At 45.2% G+C, this 23,928-nt stretch overlaps 1 long non-coding RNA gene across 1 annotated transcript in view; it reads left to right on the top strand.

The window, feature by feature from the left end:
* Window positions 1-23,625, top strand: part of LOC117870329 — a 28,369-nt gene extending 4,744 nt beyond the window's left edge. Inside the window, exons 2-4 of the long non-coding RNA XR_004643954.1 lie at window positions 6,089-6,121; window positions 14,806-14,826; window positions 23,605-23,625. This is a non-coding gene — a long non-coding RNA (uncharacterized LOC117870329). The remainder of the gene's footprint in view (window positions 1-6,088; window positions 6,122-14,805; window positions 14,827-23,604) is intronic.
* Window positions 23,626-23,928: the final 303 nt, after the last annotated feature.

Below are 23,928 nucleotides of genomic sequence, written 5' to 3'. Positions count from 1 at the left end.
ATATTAGGCTCGCCTGGGCTACTTCCTACACTCCTGTTCAAGTGAGGTACCTGGGTTCCTGGGGTCATTGTCCTTTTTGCTGGTATAAACAGATAATGGCAGCCCCAGCAAATCCTCTGTGTCTCTGGCGATTAGCAGCTCTGGCAGTCCCCCCAAATCTTGGGTGCTGCAGCGGTTGCTGTAAGGTTCAAGCTACAGCAGCAGGGAAGAGACATCCTTCTCCTCCAGTGGCTGCTCTCCAACTGAGCTGATGGGCCTGCCTTTTATACTTCTTCTTCCTATCCCACCCCTCTGCTTCTGGTGGGGCAGGCGGAGGTGTCCCAGCTCTGCCCACCAGGGGGTGGTTGCAGCTGTCCCTTGGTCCATCTAGGAAGGAGGCCATGCCCCCTCGCTCCTGTTGTGCTCCAAGATGAGCCTCTGCATATTCACACTCTCCTACCACCTTCCCCACTTCTTTGGAGTCTCAGTTTAGGAATTTTCAAATTAGAGGAAGGAACTGAAGGGAGGTTGGGGCCATTTCCCCTTTGACACCATCAGAACCCTCCAGGATGGTAACCCCAATGGGCACTGCTCTCCAGAATATCCTGGTGGCTCATGATGCACGTGCCTTGATGAGTGTGAACATGCAGAAGCTCACTGCAAAGTGCTCCCTTTAAAAGTAAGTAATCCTAGTTCCTGAAATGCCGTATTTTAACGCTCAAATTTAAAAACTTGAGTGATGATAAAACAACAGTGCAACTTCTCAGTGTCCCACACTACATTGCCCAGTGGAGTGCTTGGGTTGCAGGAGGAATGCAACACTAGGCCATGAGGTTCAGTACACTGCTCCACTGCATCAGTCCCACTCACAGGCTGGTGAGAGGTGAGGTAGGAAGGGGGGATGGCCCAAAGCCCGAAGTTGTTTCTGATCCTTATAATATGGTGCCAGAGGGAGATGGTTTGTTGAAACCTTTATGTCCACATAAGGGTGAGGCACAATGTGGCCTTTATTTGTTTTGTGGAGTGGGTGGTTGGGTGTGTGAGTGCAGGGGGCAGAGCTAGAGATTAAAGGAAGAGGGAGGAAGAGACATCTTGCCAGACATTGTCACTTTCAGTTTGGGAAAAGCTGGCAAGTTGGCAAAGCATATTTTGACTTCAGTAAAGACAAGTGCAAAGTACTAGACTTAGGAAGGAAAAATTAAATGCACAACTACAAAATGGGGAATGATTGTCCAGGTGGTTTTGTTGCTGAAAAGGATCTGGGGGTTATAATGGATGACAAATTGAAAATGAGTCAATAATGTGGTGCAGCTGTGAAAAAAGGCTAATACCAGTTTGGAGTGCATTAGCAACAGTGTTATATGTAAGACATGGGAAGTGATTTTTCCACTCTACTCGGCACACAGTGCTTTACTGAAGCAAGAAGTGTCTTGAAAGACTGAGTTCTTAGGGTATGTCTACACTACGGGATTAATCCGAATTTACAGAATTCGAATTTTGGAAACAGATTGCATAAAGTCGAATGTATGCGGCCACACTAAGCAAATTAATTCGGCCGTGTGCGTCCATGTACCGGGGCTAGCGTCGATTTCCGGAGCGTTGCACTGTGGGTAGTTATCCCATAGCTATCCCATAGTTCCTGCAGTCTCCCCCGCCCATTGGAATTCTGGGTAGAGATCCCAGTGCCTGATGGTGCAAAAACCATTGTCGCAGGTGGTTCTGGGTACATCCTCCCCCCTCCCTCCATGAAAGCAACAGCAGACAACCGTTTTGCGCCTTTTTTCCTGGGTGAACACTGCAGACTCCATAACACGGAAAGCATGGAGCCTGCTCAGCTCAAGATAGCAGTCATGAACATTGTAAACACCTCACGCATTCTTGTGCAGTTTATGCTGAACCAGGACCAGAAAAACGAGGCAAGGAGGAGGCGGCGACGGCAGCGCAGCGACAAGAGTGATGAGGACATGGACATGGACACAGAATTCTCTCAAACCACAGGCCCTGGTGCTTTGGAGATCATATTGTTAATGGGGCAGGTTCTATCCGTGGAATGCCGATTCTGGGCCCGGGAAACAAGCACAGACTGGTGGGACCGCATAGTGTTGCAGGTGTGGGACGATTCCCAGTGGCTGCGAAACTTTCGCATGCATAAGGGCACTTTCATGTAACTTTGTGACTTGCTGTCCCCTGCCCTGAAGTGCCAGAATACCAAGATGAGAGCAGCCCTCACAGTTGAGAAGCGAGTGGCGATAGCCCTGTGGAAGCTTGCACCGGTCAGTCGGGAATCAATTTGGAGTGGGCAAATCTACTGTGGGGGCTGCTGTGATGCAAGTAGCCAAAGCAATCACTGAGGTGCTGCTACAAAAGGTAATGACTCTGGGAAATGTGCAAGTCATAGTGGATGGCTTTGCTGCAATGGGATTCCCTAACTGTGGTGGGGCGATAGATGGAACCCATATCCCTATCTTGGCACCGGAGCACCAGGGTACCCAGTACATAAACCGCAAGGGGTACTTTTCAATGGTGCTGCAAGCACTGGTGGATCACAAGGGACGTTTCACCAACATCAACATGGGTTGGCCGGGAAGGGTTCATGATGCTCGCGTCTTCAGGAACACTACTCTGTTTAAACAGCTGAAGCAAGGGCCTTACTTCCCGGACCAGAAAATAACCACTGGGGAGGTTGAAATGCCAATAATTATCCTTGGGGACCCAGCCTACCCCTTAATGCCATGGATCATGAAGCCACACACAGGCAGCCTGGACAGGAGTCAGGAGCTGTTCAACTACAGGCTGAGCAAGTGCAGAATGGTGGTAGAATGTGCATTTGGACGTTTAAAAGGTTGCTGGCGATCGTTACTGACTCGGTCAGACCTCAGCCAAACCAATATCCCCATTGTTATTGCTGCTTGCTGTGTGCTGCACAATCTCTGTGAAAGTAAGGGGGAGACCTTTATGGCGGGGTGGGAGGCTGAGGCAAATCGCCTGGCCGCTGATTACACACAGCCAGACACTAGGGCGATTAGAAGAGCACACCAGGAAGCGCTGCGCATCAGAGAATCTTTGAAAACCAGTTTCATGACTGGCCAGGCTACAGTGTGAAATTTCTGTTTGTTTCTCCTTGATGAAAACCCGCCCCCTTTATTGACTCATTCTTTGTAAGGAACCCACCCTCCCCCTTCGATCACAGCTTGCTTTCAAAGAAAATAAAGTCACTATCATTTAAAAATCATTTATTCTTTATTAATTGATTATAAAAAGAGGGAGAGACTGGTGGGGGGTTTGGGAGGAGGATCGGCAGGAAGGAAAAGGCCACTAAAAAAAGGTTAAAAAAATGACAGCCTTTTGCTTGGGGTGGAATGGGAGGGTGCATGGAGCCTCCCCTCCCCACGCGTTCTTACACGTCTGGGTGAGGAGGCTATGGAACATGGTGAGGGGGGAGGAGGGTTATACAGGGGCTGTAGTGCCAGTCTGTGATCCTGCTGCCGTTCCTGAAGCTCCACCAGATGCCAGAGCATGTCTGTTTGCTCACGCAGCAGCCCCAGCATTGCATCCTGCCTTCTCTGATCTTCCTGCTGCCACCTCTCATCTCGAGCATCTCTCCTCTCCTCACGTTGGTCTCTCCTGTCCTTACGTTGGTCCCTCATGTCCTCACGTTGGTCCCTCCTGTCTTCACGTTCACTGGCATCTTTCCTATACTTTGAAACCGTGTCCTTCCACTCATTCAGATGAGCTCTTTCACTGCGGGTGGATTCCATGATTTCCGCGAACATTTCGTCTCGCATCCTCTTTTTCCGACGCCTTATCTGAGACAGCCTTCGGGACGGAGGAGGGAGGCTTGAAAAATTTGCAGCTGCTGGAGGGAGGGAAAAAAGGAGAGAATTTTTTAAAAAGATACATTTTACAGAACAATGCTTATACTCTTTCACGAATAACACTATTCACATTACATAGCACATGTGATTTCTGTGCAAGGTCGCGTTTTGCCTCTTAATATTGAGTGACTGTGGCTTTGCTGCTAGAGATCACAGACGCAGGTCTGGGCAAAAGAATTCGGCTTGCATGCGGCCATGGTAAGCCATTGTCTTTCGGCTTCTGCACCCTCCTTTTCCACATACCAAGCAAAGCCTGTTGAGTGCTGCGGTTTTCCTGTTAACCTTCAGCAGCAGAAAACAAACTAATCCCCCCCCATCCAATTCTCTGGATGATCGCTTTATCCCTCCCCCCACAGCGTGGCTGGTATCAGGGAAGATTCCTGCAGGAACCAAACTAACAACCCCCCCCCCCGCCATGAATTTTCTGGGATGATCGCTTTACCCCCTCCCTCCTCCTCGTGGCTGGTATCAGGGAAGATCCCTGCTAGCCAAACGCGAAAAGCTCAGGGCCAATTCCCCCCCCCCGCCCCCCGCACTTGGCTAACTGCAGGGAAGGATTTCTTTTCAGCCACAGGCAAACAGCCCAGTAGGAATGGCCACCTCTGTCCCCTTAATTAAATTCCCGTATTTCAACCAGGTTACCATGAGCGATATCACTCTCCTGAGGATTACACAGTGAGATAAAGAACGGATGTTGTTTGAATGCCAGCAAACACCAGGACCATATGCTGCCAGGCTTTGTCATGCAATGATACCAGATTACTTGCTACTAGCATGGCGTGGTCAAGTGTCCTACCATGGAGGACGGAATAAGGCTGCACTGCCCAGAAACCTTCTGCAAAAGCTTTTGGAATACCTCCAGGAGAGCTTCATGGAGATGTCCCTTGAGGATTTCCACTCCATCCCCAGACACATTAACAGACTTTTCCAGTAGCTGTACTGGCCGCGAATGCATCCCAAGTCCTCAGGGCAAATTAATCATTAAAAAACGCTTGCTTTTAAACCATGTCTTATATTTTAAAAGGTAAACTCACCTGAGGTTCCTTCCATGGGGTCATAGTCTTGGGTACTGGCTTGGGAGGCTTGGGAGGGTACTTCAGTCAGGCTGAGAAAAAGATCCTGGCTGTTGGGGAGAATGGAGTGCTGTGTGCTCTCCGCAAGCTCGTCCTCCTCCTCCTCCTCTTCCCCGTCCGCAGAATCCTCAGGTGTGGCTGATGAGATTACCCCTGCCTCAGAATCCACGGTCAGAGGTGGGGTAGTGGTGGCGGCCCCCCCTAGAATTGCATGCAGCTCGGTGTAGAAGCGGTATGTCCGCGTCTCTGACCCGGAACGACCGTTTGCCTCCTTTGTTTTCTGATAGGCTTGTCTGAGCTCCTTGACTTTCACGCGGCACTGCTTTGAGTCCCTATTGTGGCCTCTCTCCATCATGCCCTTGGAGATTTTTTTCAAAAGTTTTGGCATTTTGTCGTTTCGAACAAAGTTCTGCTAGCACTGAATCCTCTCCCCATATAGCGATCAGATCCAGTACCTCCCGTATGGTCCATGTTGGTGCTCTTTTTCGATTATCGGCCTGCATGGTTATCTGTGCTGATGAGCTCTCTGTGGTCACCTGTGCTCTCCACGCTGGGCAAACAGGAAATAAAATTCAAATGTTCGCGGGGCTTTTCCTGTCTACCTGGCCAGTGCATCTGAGTTCAGATTGCTGTCCAGAGCGGTCACAATGGTGCACTGTGGGATAGCTCCCGGAGGTCAATACCATCGAATTGCGGCCACACTAACCCTAATTCGAAATGGCAATATCGATTTCGGCGCTACTCCGCTCGTCGGGGAGTACAGAAATCGATTTTAAGAGCCCTTTATTTCGAAAGAAATGGCTTCGTTGTGTGGACAGGTGCAGGATTAATTCAATTTAACGCTGCTAAATTCGAATTAAACTCATAGTGTAGACCAGGCCTTAGTGACTTGCATGACATTCCAAAGAACACTGAAACTATCAATTTGGGAGTAATAGACTTGCTTTTTAAGAGGAGGATGACACTACCATGACATATGGTGCGTTCTTGTGTAGGGACTGTAGAAGTTATTTTAGGCTGAAGAAAAGGGCAGATTAAGCTCTTTTTCTGCATCTTGTGTTTGATAAATTGGATAAAAAGATCCTATATGGTACATGTGCTGAACAGTAACTGGAAAATTATCTGCATGCCTAGATTAAATACCTTATATCTTTTTTTCAGGAAATCACAGGAAACAGCATGATCCTGAAGCAGGTAAAAAATATTGTAGGCTAATCTAAAATATTAGCAAGTGTTAACTGCCATGCCATGTATAATATTTTTGTTTGATGATATAGTGTGTATTGTCTAAAAAGGGTAAGCCTAGTGACACAGGTCTGACCAGACTGACACCCCCTGCAATGTAATCGTATCCTGTCAGCAGACAGGATACTGGGCTAGATGGACCATTGGTCTGACCCAGTATGGCCATTCTTCTGTTCTTAACTGGAGTTATTTATATTGAGGTCAACTGGGTTGTACAAGGAGTAAGGCAGGGGAGAATTTATACATAAACATCGAAATCAATGGGATTATTCATGTTCTTAAAGTTTAGCCTGTGCTTAAATACCTTGCTGAAATTGGGGTCCTCAGTCTAAACACCCTCGAACTTTGGTTGGACAGAGAGTGCAAAAGCATTAAATGTATTTAAACAATACTGGAAAGTACATATAAAAATCGATGTTAAAAGGAAGTTATTTAGGTTGCAAAGTCAAACTGTTGAAAGTTAGACAATGACAGATATACAGTTGCCTAGGGTTACCATATTTGAACATTCAAAAAAGAGGACACTCCATGGGTGGGAGGAGGGGGTGTAACCTTCACTGTTGCAGCTGCCCTCCTGGATTTTAGATATTTAATTAGGGTTACCATACGTCCTTTTTTCCCCAGATGGCGATTTAAGAACCAAAAAGCCTGACATGTCCAGGAAAATACGGACGTATGGTAACCCTACCTAAAGTTCCATGATCAGCAAGATTTGAATCCTGAATCTTCAGCACCACAGCAGACTAACTCTGTTAGCTGGCAGCAGGAGGAGGATGTTATTCCAGAGGGCCAGGTTGAGGGGAGGGGGATCAATTGGGCCATGTGGTGGGTCTGGGGTGTCAATGGAGTGTAAGGCCAGCCCTGCAGCATCCCACTCATTCACGAGCTGGGACATGTGGTAGTTCCTGCCTCATATGCTGTTCCCAGAGGGAATCTGGCCACTAAGGACACATCCTGGGTCAGGGTGGGGACAGGCCTGCCCAGCTCACTCTGACCTCAGCTAGATCTGCTCTGCCTCTGACAACTCCCAGCTATACCCAGCCGCCAGATGTCCTGATTTTACAGGGACGGTCCCGATTTTTGGGTCTTTTTCTTATATAGGCTCCTATTACTCCTCGCCCCCTGTCCCGATTTTTCACACTTGCTGTCTGGTCACCTTAACCCAGTGTAGGGTTTGGTGCTGCCACTTTGGCAGCTGCATGATTCTGGCCTTAAAATGTATCTGTTTAGTAATTATTTTGGGGTCTGGCAATATTTTCCTGAAGAACAAATATGAGAGAAAAGGAAATGGGGATTTTTGACAGTTTTGTTACATGTTTGAATTTAACAATAATATGAGATGTCAAATATCAAGCTCACATGGAATTTGTTTAGTCAAAGAATGCAGAAAGGAGGGTTTTATTCAGTACTCATCCAGTCTGAAAACTGGAGAAGTGACTGTAGCACAGTTTGCTCCTCGCTAACTCCCCAAACCCATTTTCTTATATCCTGTTCAGGACAAAAAATTCCTTTCCCAAAACTAATTTAACTGTGTGTTATGGTCCTGATATCCCAATTTATGTAACCAATAAGCTAAAGACTGAGCCATTGTTGTATATGTTCAAGGTGTAGAAGTATACTTACTGTGACAACCGCTATTCTGAAGTTTTCCTGAATTTTTGTCACTTAAAATCCAAAATCTTGGACTAGCTTCTGAGATCAGTTACATAAATTCAGATATGGAGTTATTCCACTGACTGCAAAGTCTTTTTTTCTGGATTCACAAAATTCAAATTGATTGAAGAGTCTGTCTCTTGCCTCCAACTATAAAAACCTTACTTGGTTAGATAAAATAAAGGGCCCATTTTTTTAGTGTTTATTTCAGAAAACTGCTGTGCAGATAATTCTGTGGGACTTCCTCTATGTTTAAAATTGTCTAACACAGAGCAGAATCTGACCTACTTTTTTGTATTTTGAATGCTTTTTTTCTGATTAGGTATGGAATTGTTCAGTAATATATCTAGCTAATCAACCTTTATTATTAGTTTTCCCAATTTAAAAACAAAAAGTAATGTATGAAAGATATTGTTCTTTCTCAGGCCAAAGCCTTGATGAAAACAGTAAGTTAGCATTGAATTCTGATTACTTACCCTCCCCCAGCACAAAGGATTGAAGAGTCAATTATTTTGAAATAAAAGCCTCTTGAAAACCTTATACATACACATGGCCATGAGTCATGCCTGCCTCCAAAATTGCAAGCGTGTCAGGATTTAAAAGCAGTGGAATTGCTGCTGTTCCACTGCATGGGAAGGAAGGCAAGTTATGTAACGACTAAGGCCAAGATTCACAAAGGTATTTAGGTGCCTACATCCCATTGATTTCGGTGGGAGTTGGGTGCCTAAAACCCTTTCTGAACCTGGGCCTAGATTAACATATTTAGAAATATTAAGTCCAAAAGGGACCATTAGACCATATAGTCTCATCTCCTGTATAACACAGGCCATAGAATTTCATCCAGTTACCCTTGTATTGAGTCCAGCAACTTGTGTTTGGCTAAAGCAACTTCCAGATGATTGACATAGTCTCTCCTGTCCTTATGTCCATGACTCTATGAGAAAGGCTTCTATTCTTGATCTGAAGATATCAAGGGATGAATAATCCACACTTCTGTTGGGAATTTGGTCTAACAGTTAATCACCCTCATGTTAAGAAATGTGTGCCTTATTTCTAATTTGAATTTTTCTGCCTTTAACTTCCAGCCACAGGTGCTTGTTATGCCTTTCTCTGCTAGATTAAAGACCCCTTTGTTGCAACATGGCCTAGTATATCTCTGTATAAGGTGATCAGATGTCCTGATTTTATAGGGACAGTCCCAATATTTGGGACTTTTTCTTATATAAGCACCTATTACCCCCAGCCCTGTCCTGATTTTTCACACTTGCCATGGGGTCAACTCTGTCAGTGACTGGGACATGGGTGGTCGTGCCTAGTGATTGGAGCAGGCGTCACGCCCAGTGGTTGGAGCTGACATCAGTAGCTAGGAGTCTGAGTCAAGGGTCAGAACTGGAGTCAGAGGTCAGATGCCAGAGCCAAGCTGGAATCAGGAGCTAGGAGTCAGAGTCTTGGGTCAGAACATGAAGACAGACCTCTTGTCTGATGCCTTTACTTGGGCTGAGGGATTTCACAATCCAACTGTGCACTTACAGAGTTCCACCAAGATTGTGGGCGCTGAGTTAGATCCAAAAGGAGACTTAGACTCCGCATTGCAATGCTTCACTTTAAGCACCCTGCTGCCTAGTGCAATCCACAGTCATAACATAAGTGCGCGGACTCCTTGTACAATGCACAGAGAGACGCGGGTGCCTAAAAAGGGATTCATGAAGTCAACATGCTGTGCTGCCTAAAGCAACCAGTAGGAATTGCTGAGGAAACATGTATGGCCTAAGCTTAACCCTCAAAGGGAAGTGGGTACTTAAGTCAGATCAACTGCAGAAAGGATCCCTTTTTACTCTATATATCAGTAGTTAGCGCATTCAGCCAGGATGTGAGAGATGTGGGTTCAAATCCCAATTCCATCTCACGTGGAGCAGTGATTTTACCCCATGTCTCCTTCCTCCCCTGAGCACTGGAGCATTCTGTTATGAGGGGCCTCTGAGGCTATGGCTACACTTTCTCGCTCAGGGGGGTGAAAAAACACCCCCCTGAGCGCAGCAAGTTACAGTGCTGTAAAGCGCCAGTGTAAACAGTGCCCCAGCACTGTTGAGGTGGAGTATCTGCAGCCCTGGGAGAGCTCTCTCCCAGCGCTGGCGCGTGACCACAGTCGCACTTCAAAGTGCTGCCGCGGGAGCGCTCCCGCGGTAGCGCTTTGGAGTTTCGAGTGTAGCCACGGCCTTAGTATCTACTATTAAAGGTTTTCCACTTTGTATGGAGTACTTAGTCATTGGATCAGGGACCGGAAATCAGGTCACCTACTTCCCAGGTCAGTGCCCCAACCACTGGGCTGTAGAGACTCACTCACTCCTTGCTGCAGTGACTATTCAAGTATTTCATATAAAGTCACACAGGTTGAAGAGGAGAGATTGAGATAAGAGCCCCCCACATAATACCCTGTAGCCCAGTGGTTTAGGCATTTACCTGGGAGGTGGAAGACCTATGATCAAATCCCTGCTCCAAATGGGGTACTGTGGGATTTAAACCCAGATGTCCCATGTCTTGGGTGAGTGCGCTAAGTACTCCTGCGGGGCCTGATCTGGTAGGCCTGGTCTTGGACAACCTTTGAGATGGCCTAGCTGCTCTGGCCCCCCAGGAAAGATAGTGGGGGATCCCCTACCTTGAGCATCCTGCTAGGGCTTTGGTTTGAACTAGGCAACAGGCAACTGGTCTTAAGCTGCTTTGCACAGGCTCACCGGCCAAAAATTAGGCACCTAGAGGCATAGGCGCCGACTCTGTGGCTCCTCCCAGCGCTTCCCACTGCCTAACAGCTGTTTGGTGGTGCTTTGGACTTTCCGGGAGGGAGGAGGAGGAGCAGGGATGCAGCGGAGCGCTCAGTGGAGGAGGCAGAGAAGAGGCAGGGCAGGGGCAGGGACTTGGGGGAAGGGTGTGGAATGAGGACAGGGTGAGAAGAGGTGGGGAAGGGTCGGGGGGGGGTCAAGCACCCACCAGGCAAAGGGGAAGTTGGCGCCTATGCCTACAGATTTAGGCACAGGGGGTCAAATTCTTTGTATGTGTGTGTGCCGGGGGTGGTGAGGGGGGAGTTGTGCCAGAATACAGAACATTGTATGTGATTATATTATATTGTGGAAGTCCAGGGAGGGCAAAAAGTGAAAGACAGACTGGGGCATAAAGACCTACAAAACCTGGGCAGGGGCAAACCAAAGACTTGGGGGGCACAATTGCCCTTTTACGCCATAGCAAATAATGCCTCTGGTTAGACAGCAACTGAGTAGAGGTTTTGAGGATACAAATCTTGAACTGAGGTATCTAAAGGGGCAGTTAGGCACCTAAATCCCTTTGTGGACCTAGCTTCTGGGCTTGTTTTTCAACCTCTTTGGGGAGAACCTGAGAGCAAAGAAGAACCACAGGTATAGGCAAAGAGAATTTCTTAACCACAGTTGACTTTACTCTTAAAGGAGGCCTTAGAGTTACACACTTTTGAAAAATAACAAACACCTGAAATTCAATCCTCAGAACAGTCCTCACTACCCTGGGAGTCCTGGGTTTGGGCAGCATCCCTAAGGGAGTCCACATACTTCCTGCCTCCACTCTCTTCAGCTAGGTGTTCTGTTCCTGACTACAAAAAAGCCCCTGGGCTTAGACACCATTCATCTTTTAAAACAGCCTCTGACATCTTTTTCTGCCTCTGCACTTCCTCCAGGGACTTTCCAGGCTCCACCCCTTATAAGCAGAGTAATTTAAAGTCACCGGGCTTGCTTCCAGCAGAACCATTGTCCCACTGGGATAAAGCCCTTCAACCCTGATGGTTACTGCTTGCTCTGTCACAGCTTTCCAGATATAGTGTGTCCACTATGTGTTAAATCTCTGATACAGAAGAGATACTCTAACCCAAAATTAATACAATCATAAATGGCCTTCACAAAACAAAGTGGAGTTCATCAGTTGACAAAGACATTCAAAGTAGAGCTGGCTGGGAATTTTGTACAAATCATTTTTTTCATAGAAAGATGCCAATTTGTTGAAACTGAAACTGTTCATGAAACAGGTTTGTATTCAATGACTCTCCAGGCTTGAAAAAAAGTTGAAAAACAGTTTCAAAGTTGTCACAACATTCTGACATTTTCAAGATTTTGACTTTTTGGTTTGTGAATATTTTTGAGATTTTGACTTTTAATCCCCATTTGAGGTGGGGAAAAGACAAACTCTTGAAAGTATTCCAGGGATGGAAAATCTATTTTCCACCCAACTCTCATTCAAAGTCCTGGATTGATATGTGAAGGCTAACTCTTTGAACGTTCTAGCCACATCTTAAACCCTTGCATAATAACACATCCACACATAACTCTTGAGTAGGTTCCCTATATAAAGACTGTCTAGTTAGTTACCAAATTTCCTCAGATCATATTATGAGTATGAAGAGACAGCACAAGAAGCATTTTGCCACTGTCCCTCCTCAGCACCGGAAGCCTCCACTCTTGGGCTACATTCAATACGAAATGTCATAGTTGCAATGCAGCCAACCGGTACAACAAACTGTAAAGGAATATCGAGGAGTCCGGTGGCATGTTAAAGAATAACAGATTTATTTGGGCATAAACTATCGTGGGTAAAAAAATCCCACTTCTTCAGATGTATGGAGTGAAAATTACAGATATGGGCATAGATATACTGGCATATGAAGAGAAGGGAGTTACCTTACAAGTGGAGAACCAGTGTTGACGAGGCCAATTCAGTAAGGGTGGATGTGGTCCACTCCCAATAATTGATGAGGGGGTATCAATGCCAAGAGAGGGAAAATTGCTTTTGTAGTGAGCCAGCCAGTCCCTATTCCAGCCCAAATTAATGGTGTTAAGTTTGCAAATGAATTGTAGCTCTGCAGTTTCTCTTTGAAGTCTGTTTTTGAAGTTTTTTTGTTGAAGGATGGCTACTTTTAAATCTACAAAAAAACCTTCACCATTTGTGAGTGAAGCAGTATTAAAACCTGATTTTGTTTGTGTACAGACAAACATAACATGACATAGGGTGATAGTTTAAAATGATCAAGTAGGAATTAGGTACCCAACTACCAATACCTTTTAGTGGGAGTTGGGCATCTACCTTCCCTCTGTGCCTTTGAAAATGTCCCTAAATGTTTATTGTATTTAATTGCCTTTAGCTAATTCAGCCAAAGTCATGCTCTTCAGGGCAATTCAAAGTACTACATAAACTTAAGAGCCTGAGTCATGTTTGTGAATGAGGCACAGATTTAAATCCTGATTTTATTTGTGCACAAACTTAAACATAATATGGCATAGTAGACATCATTGCAGATGACGCTAAACTGGGAGGAATAGTAGATATGCTGGAGGGTAGGGATAGGATACAGAGGAACCTAGACAAATTAGAGGATTGGGCCAAAAGAAATCTGATGAGGTTCAACAAGTTCAAGTGCAGAGTCCTGCACTTAGGATGGAAGAATCCCATGCACTGCTACAAACTAGGGACCAAGTGGCTAGGCAGCAGTTCTGCAGAAAAGGACCTAGGGGTTACAGTGGACGAGAGGCTGGATATGAGTCAACAGTGTGCCCTTGTTGCCAAGAAGGCTAACGGCATTTTGGGCTGTATAAGTAGGGGCATTGCCAGCAGATCAAGGGACGTGATCATTCTTCTCTATTCAGCATTGGTGAGGCCTCATCTGGAGTACTGTGTCCAGTTTTGGGCCCCACACTACAAGAAGGATGTGGAAAAATTGGAAATAGTTCAGCAGAGGGCAACAAAAATTATTAGGGGGCTGGCGCACATGAAACATTTCAAAATTATTGAAACAAAATATTTCAGTTGACCTGAGCTAAATATTTTGGTTTGTTTTTGGCTTTTTGTTATGTAAATATTTTCAAGATTTTGTCCCCATTGAAGTGGGAAAAATGTCAAACTCTTGAAAATATTCCAGGAATGGGAAAAATATTTTCCACCTAACTCTAATTCAAAACTCTGCACTGATATGTGAAGGGTAACTCTCTGAACTCTCAATCCACCTCCTAACCCCATACATAATAACAGCATCTGATCCACACATAATCCTTGGGTAGGTTCCCTGTATAAAATCTGCCTACTTAGGGACATAATTTCTCCAGACCCTATCATGTGTGTGGAGGATCAGCACAAGAGGCCTTTTACCACTGCCCCTCCTCAGCACCGAAAGCCTCAACTCTTGGGCTAGATTCAGTAACTGTCCCTGAGAAATGTCATAGTTGCAGTGCAGCCACCTGGTACAAAGAACTGTAAAGGAATACATTGATTTAGGGGGTCTGTGTGACAGATACAATGTGGGGTAGCTGGCTCTAAGACCCCTTCAGCAGTCTCTAGCACAGAGGTTACGTTGCTTCAGGGCAGATGGGGCCATAGTTGGGGCATTCCTATAATCTGGCTATTCTCATATAGTGCAGCCATACATAGCAGCTGTTAAAGTCAAAGTGCAACTTAGAGCAACCCTCAATGCTGCTCTAACTTTCATCAGCCCTGAACCAGCAGCCCTGGAATAGGTGGGGGTATAAGCGAGTTTATACTCTTTTAATCTTTTGCCCTTCTTGGCATTGGTGCAGGCTGAAGTAATAAATTTCACACTCATCAGGGTTATTCAAATTACTACACAAATTTAAGAGGCTGAGTTATTTTTTATTATGTGAGGCACAGATTTAAATCTTGATTTTGTTTGTGTACAAACTTAAATATACCATGAAATAGTAAAGGTGATATTTTAAAGGGCATAAGTAGGAGATAGGCACCCAACTTCCGATTTCTTTCAATGGGATTGAGGCACTGAACTTTGTGCCTTTGAAAATCTCCCTCTAATTTTTATTGTATTTAATTGTCCTCAACTAATTTGGTCAATTCCAGATGGTGTTAGACCTGATTTTGTATTTTCATTTAATCCATTATCAGAGTATTTTGTAACATCTCTAGATGATTTAGTCTGAATAAAGATTTGTTGATTTTTGCAGGACTACTCCTGGAGGAACATGGTAAGTGTCTATTGCGTCTTAAAAGCTGAGAAGAGCTCTACAATCAGAGGCATATTGATGTTGCTGTTACTTGAGAAATGTTTTCAGTCTTTATCTTTTGTTACAATGTGTCTGACAAAGTCACAAACTACTACACAAGGAAGATACATTTTAAGACTCCATCTCCTGAGATGCTGTGTTCTCCTCCTGGGAAATCCCACTGATTTCCCACACATCACAGTGCTGAGTGTTTTGTGCCATTTATACTCACCTTACCACATGAGCTGGTTGAAAAGTCAAGGACTTTTTCCCCTCCAAAAAAAAAAAAAATAATTAAAATAAAACATTCAATTCCAATCTCAATGAACATCTTCATTTTGGTTTAAAATTTCCCGACAAAAACAACAAAAGCCCCCCAAAATGTTATTTTCCTAAAAAAAAATATATTTTCAGTGAAAAAGCAGAAAAAATATGTTTAAAAACTTTTTTTAGCAGTTCTAACATGAGTAAGAACAACAGGATTTCACCCTTAATTTATTTAGTTTTCCAGAATAAAAATGTGTATGTTTCAGTATTTGCTTTCCTTTTCATAGATTTTCAGGGAGGGCAGTGATAAGTCTGTGCTGATTTTTCATCAGTTTCACTCACACTTAAATTGTCAAAAATAGAAATTTCCATACTGAACTATTCCCCTCCTGTCATTACAGTGGGTGCATTTAAAAAGTAATTCTCATTTTAGCAATGTTCCCTATACTTGTACAAGTTAGGGAAGCTAAAACCGCTAGAGTTTCTGAAAGACCATAAGGTGTCAAACACTGGGAAAGAGAAGGAAGCAGTGTCTTGTGTTTGTGTGCTTGTGTGTGTTTGATAACACATAATAACATAAGAACAGCCATACTGGGTTAGACCAATGGTCCATCTAGCCCAGTATCCTGTCTCTGACAGTGGCCAGTGCCAGGTACTTCAGAGGGAATGAACAGAACAGACCATCAAGTGATCCATCTCCCATCATCCACTCCCTGCTTCGGTCAGTCAGAGTATATCACTTCCACCGCTTTCCCCACATCCACAGAGCCAGGTATCTCATAGAAGGCAATCAGGTTGGTCAGGCATGACTTGCCCTTGGTGAATCCATGTTGATTGTTCCTCATCACCTTCCTCTCCTCCAAGTGCTTCAAAATGGGTTCCCTGACGACGTGTTCCATGATTTTTCCAGGGACTGAGGTGAGGCTAACTATATATAGATGGACACTATATTTGCCTTTTTTCCAATCATCCGAAACCACCTCTGATCATCATAAGTTTTCCAAGTTCATGTCCAATGGCTCGGCAATCACATATGCCAACTCTGTCAGCACCCTTGGATGCATTGCATCCAGCCACATGGACTTGTGCATGTCTAGTTTTTCTAAATAGTCCTTAATCTGTTCTTTCACCACTGAGGGCTGCTCACCTGCTCCCCATACTGTGCTACCAGTGCAGCAGTCTTGGATCTGACCTTGTCTGTGAAGATCGAGGCAAAAAAAGCATTGAGTATTTCAGCTTTTCCTTCAGCTGTCAGTAGGTTGCCTCCCCCATTCTGTAAGGGTCCCACACTTTCCCTGACCTCCTTCTTGTTGCTAATATACCTGTAGAAACCCTCCTTGTTACTGTTACCAGCTTTGCCCATTGCTTTGGGGTATTCTCATTTATTAGGGTTACTCTTCTGGGGTGGGGGGAATTCTGTACTTCTATCAATGTACTGCTTGTGTCACTTGTGTTCTCAAAAGGAGCTCTACTTCTCCCTGCTGCAAGTTCCCTCCCAATGGAGCTATCCTGCAGGACCTAGATGGGTTCTTCCAGCCCCAGAATGAGACAAACACACACACACACACACATTAACAGAGCACAGCTGAGAGGACCAGGTTAATCAGCACTCCCAAGCTGACCCTTTATATGTCCCTGGACTCAGTAGGCTGGGTCGAGCAGCACTTCCAAGCCATCACCCTCATATGGCGTTGGACTCAACAGGCTGGGTTGAGCAGCACCTCCAAGCTCTCACCCTCATATGCCACATGCACTGCACCGGAATAGAGTATGCCTGAGCAGGTTGGGTCGAACAGCACTTTCAAGCTACCACCCTCATATGCCCCTGGACTCAGCATAGTTTAGAAAACTATAACTAATCACACAAGTCAGGGTCAGAAGACTATACTGAGAGAGAGAGAGAGAGAGAGAGAGAGAGAGAGAGATGGGTTCTCACCTCTTCATGAAGTTTGAATCAATTGGGGGTCGTAGGTGGTTGTGGTAGCTGAGGGTCTGAAGTGCTAGAGACAGGCAGAGCCCCCAACATGATCAGTCAGGAGAAGATGAAGTCCCAATGGAACTTATGCAGAGTTTGGATCCAGGCATCAGAATACTTACTTGAGCATGGGTAGGATTTTTTGTAGAGAAAAAACAATGGTTCAAGGGAGAACACTACATTTGTTTATGTGTAAACAAAGGAGAATACAAAAGTTGTTTTGTTCAGGCTAGACCATGGGAGCTTATCATTCCTGGTTTTGGGTGGTGTTTCTTGGAGGGACCTCACAATGCATTTAAGGAGCTTCACTATTTTGGATACCAATAAAGGATTTATTACTTGAATTTGTATGATAATTATTGAGCTGGGGTGTGCAGGCGTGGGTTCATTAACATCTGGACCAGAGATACCCCATCATGAAGTACTTCCCTGCTTATTTGATCCCAGAGTTCCGTGCGGTTCTTGCCTTGGAATCTCTGTTCTCCATTCTGTATGCTAATGGAGATGCCGTCTTGTCCCATCTTCAATGGGAATGAGGCTAGGGGAGTTTCCTTAATCCTTTCATCCTTATCCCAGGTGTTTAGGTGTGTCTCCCACTGCCTTTTCATTGCTTTTTGTAAGTCTTTCTTCTGATCAGTTTTGGTTCAAGCAGAAGCTGGGGAGGGCAGGGAGGTCTTTGCTGAGTCAGACAGGCTGGATACTGCGCCCTGGTTCCCCAAGAACACAGAGCTGCTAGCTGTAACATAACTCTGCACATCCCTTGCTAGCTGCAACTCCAGTTGTGCTTTGGCCTTCTTGATTACACCCCTGCACACTCGAGCAATGTTTTTTATACTTCCCCCCAGTCATCTGTCCAAGGTTCCACTTCTTGTAAGCTTCCTTTTTGTGTTTAAGCTCACTGAAGCTTTCTCCGTTAAGCTAAGCTGGTCGCTTATCATAGTCGCTATTCTTTCTGCACATTGGGATGGTGTGTTCCTGCACCCTCAATAAGGCTTCTTTAAAATACAGTCAGCTCTCCTGGACTCCTTTCTCCATCATATTAGCCTCCCAGGGGATCCTGCCCATCAGTTCCCTGAGGGAGCCAACATCTGCTTTTCTGAAGTCCAGGGTCCATATTCTGCTGCTCTCCTTTCTTCCTTTTGTCAGGATCCTGAACTTGACCATCTCATGGTCACTGCTGCCCAGGTTGCCACCCACTTCTACTTCCCCTACCAATTCTTCCCTGTTTGTGAGCAGCAGGTTAAGAGGAGCGTGGTCACTTGTTGGTTCCTCCAGCACTTGCACCAGAAAGTTGTCAAGACTCTCCAAAAACTTCCTGGATTGTCTATGCACTGCTGTATTGCTCTTCCAGCAGATGTTAGGGTGATTGAAGTGCCCCATGAGAACTAGGGCCTGTCATCTGGAAATGTCTGTTAGTTGTCCAAAGAAAGCCTCATCCACCTCATCCTCCTGGTCTGGTGGTCTGTAGCAGACACCCACCACAACATCACCCTTGTTGCTCTCACCTCTAAACTTAACCCAAAGACTTTCAACAGGCTTGTCTCCAGTTTCATACTGGACCTCTGAGCAATCATACTGCTCTCTTACATACAATGCAACTCCTCCACCTTTTCTTCCCTGCCTGTCCTTCCTGAACAGTTTATACCCATTCATGACAGTGCTCCAGTAATGTGAGTTACCCCACCAAGTCTCTGTATTCCAATCACATCATAGTTTCTTGATTGTTCCAATTCTTCCTGCTTCTTTCCCAGGCTTCTTACATTTGTGTACAGGCACCTAAGATAACTAGACACCCTACTTTCTTGGTATGAATCATGAGGTCTCCCCTGTTGCACCCTTCTCCTTGTGTTTCCTCCCAGTATCCCACTTTCCCACTTACCTCAGGGCTTAAGTCTCCATTCCCTGGCAAACCTAGTTTAAAGTCCTCCTCAAAAGTTTAAAGCCTGCCTGCGAAGATGCTCTTCCCTCTCTTCATTAGGTGGATCCCATCTCTTCCTAGCAATCCTTCTTCATGGAACAGCATACCATGGTCGAAGGATCCAAAGCCCTCTCTCTGACACCACCTGTGCAACCACACATTTACTTCCACAATTCGATGGTCCCAACCTGGGCCTTCTTTCTTCAACAGGGAGGAAGGACAAGAACACGACTTGTGACTCAAACTCCTTTATCCTTCTTCCCAGAGCCACATAGTCTGCAGTGACCCATTCAAGGTCATTCTTGGCAGTGTCATTGGTGCCCACATGGAGAAGTAGCTCTAGGACTCCTTCCCAGGCCCTGGTTGTGCTAAGGTGACACCGTGGGTCAGACACTTCTAGTGGTGGTCACATCTTCAGGAATTTGGTGGCAGGACCATTCACCCCACTATCAGCCCCCCTGTTGGGCTCACATTCCGCCCCTCTGGATCCAGCCTGAAAGACCTTGTCCCTGGCAACATCTCCCTGCACCTTCCCCAGCCACTTACTAAGCTTAGCTGTAGTAGTTGGCCTGCCCTGTCAATCGGGCTGACCTGAAGCATTGGACTCTCCCCATTGGCCCTGTAGACTGTCAGTCTCAGGATCCTGATTTCACTTGAGCCCTTCCCCTTTCTTTTGGTGTTGGGAAAGGGCCAACCAAACAAACCACTATGTTTCAGGGGTGGGCAACAGCCCTCTTACATATCAAATGCTGATGATAGATTTTAAAAAATGCAGCAATGATATTTTATTCATTGCTAGATGAAAGTCATCAGTCAGACATAAAAGCACCATCTGTCTGCTCTTCCACTGTCTGAAGTTACACAGGTTGAGTGAACCCATGATATTAAGGTGCTATGGGAGTATCTCACACACCACTTTTTCTCATACTTCTATTAAAACAGTAGGTTACAGACTATATGATAAATGGTGAGTTAATTTCATTTCCAGAAATGGTTCTGAAGCAGTGACTGTATAACCATCTGTTTAAGAGTGTAAGTCACAGATGGTTGGCCATAGTTCCCTCCAGTGTATCTCAGTTAATGACACAGGACTAAGCTGCACCAGAGACAGCCATAAGATTTGAAACATGAAACTGACTCTGAATTTATTTGCCATCCTCTTTCTCTACTATTTCCCACACTAAAACCTCAGATCTGAGCCTCCTTCTTCCTTCCCCTACCTGAAGTTTTGGGGCTTTGAGATTGGGATCCATATTTTGTGATTGAGACCCATTGCTATCTGAACTATATCAACAAAGGAAAACATCACTGGAATGCCTGGTGCAAGCAGTTATCTCAGGGATTGGCAACCTTTGAGAAATGGTGTGCTAAGTCTTCATTTATTTACTGTAATTTAAGGTTTCGCATGACAGGGGCCGGCGGCCAGAATCTCAGACTGGCAGTGGGCTGTGTGGGGCCGGCAGCCGGGACCCTGGCTGTCAGGTGCTGGCGGATAGAACTGCAGACTGGCAGCGGACTGAGTGGCTCAGCCTGCTGCCGGTATGGGGTTCCGTCCGCCAGCCCCTGGCACGCAAAACCTTAAATTACAGTAAATTACAGGGTTTCCGTCCATCCTTCTGGCAGTGGGCTGAGTGGGGCTGGCGGCCGGGACACTAGGCCGGCAGCAAGCTGAGCCTCTCAACCTGCTGCCGGTCTGGGGTTTCCTCTGCTGGCCCCTGCCAGGTGGGGTCCCGGCCGCCGGCCCTGCTCAGCCCACTGTTGGCCTGGTGTTCCATTCATCCAGGCAGGCAGCGGGCTGAGCGGGGCTGGCAGCCGGGATCCCGGCGGGCAGCAGAGTGCCACTAAAAATCAGCTCTTGTGCCGCCTTTGGCATGCACGCTGCAGGTTGCCAACCCCTGAGTTAGCTGTTATCACCATGTCAGGCTGTCTGTCATCAGAGCTAGGGTTGTGCATGCAGGACACAAGATTCATGGTCCTTCATAAGGCAGGGGTCCCTAAGAATATATCCCCACCTAGGGAGGGGATTACATAAAATAATTTATCTCCATTTTGTATTTTCTACAAACAAACTCAGCCTCTTTCTGAGAAAGACAGGAAAGAGTGAGAGAAAGGATAGATAGAAAAGACAGATATTAAATGCCAAGGTATTTTCTGTCCAGTCTGCAATCTCATAAATTAGAAAGGTAAGAAGAGAAGACAAATAAACCTTTCTTTCTTGAGTTCTCTAGGACCTAGGACACTGAACTATATTATTAGTTCCTCTGGTTTTGAAAAGTAAATATTGGTTATGCTAAAACAGCTAAAATGGACACAAGTCAGATATCAGGAATGGCAATATACAAAAACCTGTAGGAGAACACTTCAACCTCCCTGGCCACACAATAGCAGATGTAAAGGTTGCCATCTTACAGCAAAAAAACTTCAGGACCAGACTCCAAAGAGAAACTGCTGAGCTCCAGTTCATTTGCAAATTTGACACCATCAGATCAGGATTAAACAAAGACTGTGAATGGCTATCCAACTACAGAAACAGTTTCTCCTCCCTTGGTGTTCACACCTCAACTGCTAGCAGAGCACCTCACCCTCCCTGATTGAACTAACCTCGTTATCTCCACACTGATATATACCTGCCTCTGGAGATTTCCATTACTTGCATCTGAAGAAGTGAGGTTCTTACCCACGAAAGCTTATGCTCCCAGTACTTCTGTTAGTCTCAAAGGTGCCACAGAACCCTCTGTTGCTTTTTACAGATTCAGACTAACACAGCTACCCCTCTGATACTTAAAACAGCTGTGTTTCTTTCTTTATGCTGCAGACTGTGACACCAGGGAAGAACAAATCCTGACTGTAAAGAAATGAAACTTTTCAGTGTATCTGAAGAGTGATATTTTATTCAATGCCTTCTGGAGTATTGACAAAACCTATAAGAAATGTTCCCAACACTGAGTGTCCTATAAGTTTTCTCTCTTGATTTTCATAGTTAATGCTAAGATTTCAACTATGTATCATATTGGAAAATGTAGGCATAAAACACAAAGGGCCATATTTTTTTTAAGTAATGAGGTATTGAAAATCCTTCATCTCTCCTGAGGAATTCATGCTGGAGCAGCATCTTTGCCATCCATGCAGGGAGTTCAGGTACTTCTCAAATTCCTGCCCACCTGGCTTCATTGGCTGGCATGGAGAAATACTTGGGATCACCCCATCCCACTCACTTCTGAATACCCACAGGGGTACCAGGCAGGAACATGGACTATAATCCTCATGGAGAGTCTGAATGGCCCTGGTTATAGATGGATTTTGAGTGTCTGCAGGAAAATCCTTAGCTGAGAATAGTATTTACATATTGTGTCCATTTTTGAAGAAAAGAACAATTCTATTAAAATACCCTTGCTTGTATCTCCACTAATTTCCATAGGAGCCATTTGTGCTTATCCAAGGGAGAGTTTGGCCCCTATGGGAATGCTTAAATATTCATCTTCTTTCTCAGAAACCTGTCAGGGAAAAATGTCTAGTATTGATGGGATTGTCTGGTGGTTTCACACAAATGAAATAAATAATTAAAATTAAAACATAAGAGAAAACCTCTATAAGAGAAACAAATATTTCTTGAACTTTGTCTTTTTCCTTCCTCCTCCCTCAGCTCAGAAATGTCTTTTACTGACCAGGGATCATGTTTGTTTTTATAGGTACCATTGATTTTGAGTCTGAAACTTCACAGAGCGTGGGTCTGATTTACAAAGCTGCTGAGAACCCACAACTCCAAACAGGGCTAGCGCAACCCATTAGGCGACCACCTAGGTCGCCTAGGGCGCTACAATTTGGGGGGCAGTGACCGCGGTGGTATTTCGGCAGCAGGACCTTCCACCGCCTCTGTGGGAAGGCAGCATTTCGGGGCGGGATCTTCCACCGCCTAGGGCGGCAGAAAAACTGGCGGAGCTCCTGACTCCAAATTAAATCAACATGAGGTATAGGATCTCTGGACACAGGAGGTGTCTAATTACACATGGAAAATAAGTGGCCACTATTGAAATTTTAAGTCCTAGATGTACAATTAAAGGGAGGTTACCTGCAATTCTGAATTGACCTTTTTGTTTTACTTGGTTTTACTATTAATTTTTTCTACAAAACAATATTTTTACTTTGTTCTCACATTCCAAGGTTTTCTTCATTTTTCTCCTTTAATCTTTCTACATATGTGCCATGATATTTCTCCCCCATCTCTGTTTTAGTCCTCTCCTTTCTCATCTAAGAGATAATATGACAAGGAATGCAGTATAAAAATCTAGATAGCATCTGTTTTCCATAATATCTTTCCATTATTAAGATATTATATCTATCTATCTTCTAGCTCAGGTGAGGTTATTGGTATACTTTGTACTGTGTCATGCTTCAAACACTTGCCTTAATGTTGGATTCCATAGTGCTTCAGGGTTAATTACATCAAGTTAAATTTAGGCTTTGAAGTTCTCACTGCTCATTTTTAACTGCTCAGTAACAGTAACCATATTCATGCTCCACAGAAAAGTGGTGTTAGTAACGTTCACTTGAATTTTGAAACATGGCTGCTTTGATTCTAACATTTGTTCTTCTCCCACAGGTGATCTCCAGGAAACAATAAGTAAGTTAATATTGGTTTGTGAATGTAACAGTGTGGGACTCACCACTGCGGTGCCTCCTGCTGGTCACTCTGGGAATTAGCTCAGTCCTTCCACAGGGCGCCCTCCTCTGGTGGTGTATTGCTGCCATCACTTCTGCTCCAGACCCGCATCGCCTCAAGGATTGTGGCGTCATCTTCAGGACACAGCCCTCCAGATGTGCCCCATTCCGTTCTCCAACCCCCTCTTCACGGGGACCAACAGTCCTCAGTCCTTCCATTTGCCTCATTGGCAAATAACAGTCTTACGTCTAGACACTTTCCACA

This window comes from Trachemys scripta, unplaced genomic scaffold (genome assembly GCF_013100865.1).
Source record: "Trachemys scripta elegans isolate TJP31775 unplaced genomic scaffold, CAS_Tse_1.0 scaffold_26, whole genome shotgun sequence".
NCBI lineage: Eukaryota > Metazoa > Chordata > Testudines > Emydidae > Trachemys > Trachemys scripta.
The sequence above is the reverse complement of the archived record's forward strand: the minus strand, read 5'-3'. Positions and strand labels throughout refer to the sequence as shown.